Source organism: Mandrillus leucophaeus, unplaced genomic scaffold (genome assembly GCF_000951045.1).
Source record: "Mandrillus leucophaeus isolate KB7577 unplaced genomic scaffold, Mleu.le_1.0 Scaffold830, whole genome shotgun sequence".
NCBI lineage: Eukaryota > Metazoa > Chordata > Mammalia > Primates > Cercopithecidae > Mandrillus > Mandrillus leucophaeus.
The window spans coordinates 414,237-417,529 of NW_012109031.1; the positions used below are offsets into that span (position 1 = coordinate 414,237).

The 3,293-nt window shown below is 47.3% G+C and overlaps 1 protein-coding gene across 2 annotated transcripts in view; it reads right to left on the minus strand.

Annotated features, from left to right (window-relative positions):
- LOC105530584 (protein S100-A7) overlaps positions 1-3,293 on the minus strand; it is a 16,659-nt gene that overhangs the window by 2,271 nt on the left and 11,095 nt on the right. Inside the window, exon 1 of one of the 2 annotated variants that reach the window (XM_011968175.1) lies at positions 741-829. The exons of the other annotated variant lie outside the window; for it this stretch is intronic. The gene's annotated coding sequence lies outside the window, so the exon portion shown is untranslated. Of the gene's footprint in view, positions 1-740; positions 830-3,293 lie in introns of those variants that run through there. 2 annotated transcript variants of the gene reach the window in all.

Below are 3,293 nucleotides of genomic sequence, written 5' to 3' on the forward strand. Positions count from 1 at the left end.
CCAAGCCTGAAAAATAGGACAGTGCAGCTCTCACTTCCCACACTTTCCAAAGAACCAGAAAAGGACCTTGGCTAACGCGTGTGGGTGTCTGACAATAAACCCCCAACTCCTCTCAACGCAGGAGAAAGCTCCATGCTGGCAACTGACTAAGAGGAGCCACCCAAAGCTTTTTTGATTCTGAGGCCAAGGCTAGACGCCAAGCCCTGTGGCCAGAGGGTGCCTGAGAATTTGCAGGTTGTGGTAGGGAGTGAGGGAGCTTTGGCTGCTCAATACCTTACCCAGGTAAGGGCAAGCCATCTGGCCAGGGCTATGCTGTGTCGGGGTCCCAGGCCTTGGGGTTTGGAGAGCCTCCAAAGCATTCACAGGGGATCCTTAGCCCTCCACCCTCTGTGGGGGCAGAGCTGGGGAGGCGATTCAACAACTGGGACCCCAACACGCGGATGAATCCAGGGAGGAAGAAGACAGGGAAGGTCCTGTGCTCAGGTCCCACCGGGGACATTTCCACAGGAGTTGTCTCAGGAGATCCCAAAGGAGCAATGGACAGGTCTAGTTCAGCCACCTGGTTGTAGAGATGTGGGCTTTTGGTGTCAAGTGAAGGTCACACAGCCCAGCTAATGGCAGAACTGGCCTAGACCCAGGCTCCCGAGTCTTCGTCCACAGCCCTTTCCCTTCCTGGAGGCAGCACAGCAGACTGGGCACTGGGCACTTCTAGAAAACGCAAAGAGGTAGGTGAGACTTACCAGAACTGGGAAGCGACACAAGGAGCAGGATGAGTGAGATGTGTGTGTTTGGAAAAAGAGCAGTCCCTTTATAAGGCTCAGCCTGGCTCTTCCCAGGGGCTGGGAGGCCTCGGGCCACCTCTGTCATCTGTTTCTTGGAGCCTTGCCCCACATCAGGTGGGTGGGACACACCCAGGAGGCTGTGCTCAGGGTTTCTGGCCAGGTAGCCAGGTCACCAGGTCCCACCCCACCCCAGAGACCTCACCTGGGGACTTCCCTGGCTCAACCTTGATTTGAGGGTAAGACAGCCAGTGCATGTGTACTAGCAAGTCAGGAAATGGGAGAAAAGAGCACTGGGCCTCTGGACCCAAAGAGGATGGAGTTTCAGACTCCTGAAGGTAGCATGGTCTTTTTGTTCCCTCTCTCAGTCCTTCCACACAATTGTTGTGACAGCCTGTTCTACGACCCCACCGCGTACTGAGCATTCTAATGTCCAGACATCAAGATACCTGCTGCTCCTGCATCCTCCTCAACCCTCATAGTCCTAAGAGGCAGGTGCTGCAATCTCTATTTTAGGAAAGGAGAAGTTGAGATGTTCCCAAGTTTACTCAGCTAGTAAACACAGCAAATCATCATACGAACACAGAAGAGGCAAAATCAAATCCTTACTCGTGTGCCCTGTGCTATAGGTCTTGGGTCACATCAGGGTCTGCCCTACGGGAACTCAGAGTCCAGGGAGGGAAGCAGGGTTACTTCATTGCTAACCATTGGTCAGCCCCTCACAGAAGCCCTGGACTCAGGTGGGGGGACTGGGGTCAGGGTCCCACTATCTAGGTTGGGTGGCGGAGAGACCCCCGTGGAATGAGCCTGGAGGCAGGGAGTGGGAAAAGTTCTTTCCTGCCCCATGGCACTAACTTCCCAGAAAGTCTTCAGCGTTTTTCCTCCTCCTATGAAAAACAGCCTGTGTAGGAGTTGGGAGTTGTGCCCTTGACTATAATGTGCCCTACCCTGCTGTGGAAATCCTGACCCAGGTAGGGGCAAGAGGATTGGGAAGGCATGGGAGTCCCTGGGGCATGGTGAGGAAAAGGAGATGATGAATCACTGACATGGACATTTTCTGCTAACTCCTTCCAATGTTCCTTTTAGGGTACAAGAGAGCTCTAGGTTCATTTAGTGCCAGCCCCTTAAGCACTCTGGGGCTCCATAGAGCTGATGTGATGTCTCCCTAGGTGGGACCTATTTTCTCCACCCATCATATTTCTTCAACTTCCTTCTCCATCAGTACTTATGTAACCAGGGGGACCTGTTTCTCCCTCTCCCACTTCCCCATATGATGGCAATATTACTTTTAGTGGCAAAAGATACACACACACAGACACACACACACACAGTGGAAAACTACTCAGCTATGAATAAAGAATGAAATCATGCCTTTCACAGCAACATGGATGGAACTGGAGGCTATTATTTTAAGTAAAATTACTCAGAAACAGAAAGTCAAATACTGTGCACCTTCACAAGTGAGTGGGAGCTACATCACGCATACAGATGGAGGTAGAGAGTAGAATCATAGACACTGGAGACTGTGAAGGGCAGGAGGGCAGGCGGTGGGTGAAGGATGAGACATTTCTTAGTGGGTACAATGCTTGCTATTTAGGTTGGCTACATTAAAAACCTGGACTTCACCACTGTGCAATATATTCATATACATTTGTATGCAGGTTTTTGTGTGGACATAAGTTTGCAATTCTTTTGGGTAAATCCCAAGGAGTGTGATTTCTGGATCCTATGGTAAGAGCATGTTTAGTTTTTTAAGAAAGCACCAAACTGTCTTCCAAAGTGGCTGCACTATTTTGTGTTCCTGCTGTCAGTGAATGAGAGTTCCAGTTGCTCCACATCCTTCTTCAGCATTTGGTGTTGTCAGTGTTCCAGATTTTGGCCATTCTCATAAGTGTTTACTGGTATCTCATTGTTGTTTTAATTTGCATTTTCTTGAGGACTTATGATGTGGAGCATCTTCTGATATGCTTATTTGTCACCTGCTGTGTCTTCTTTGATGAGATGTCTGTTCAGGTCTTTGGCCCATTTTCTAATTGGTTGGTTTGTGTTCTTATTGTTGAGTTTTAAGAGTTCTTTGTATGTTTTGGATAACACTCCTTTGTCTGATATTTCTTTTGTAAACATTTTCTCCCAGTCTTTAGCTTGTCTTTTCATTCTCTTGACAATATCTTTCACAAAGCAGAAATGTTTAATTTTCAAGAAGTCCAGCTTACAAATTCTTTTTTTATGGATTGTGCCTTGGTGTTGCATCTAAAAAGTCATCACCAAAACCAGGATGATCAAATTTCCTCTTATGCTACCATCTAGGAGTTTTGTAATATTGTGTTTTGCATTTAGGTCTATGATTCATTTTGAGTTATGTATCATCACTGTTTAGAAAAAAGGACCAGAGGAAAAGCAATACAAAAGGAATGAGGGACAACAATATTAATACAAGACAACAAAGAATTCTAAGAAAATGGATTAAATGAAAAAGAGGAATATTTCTTATTGATTAGTGTGCAAGTGACCAAG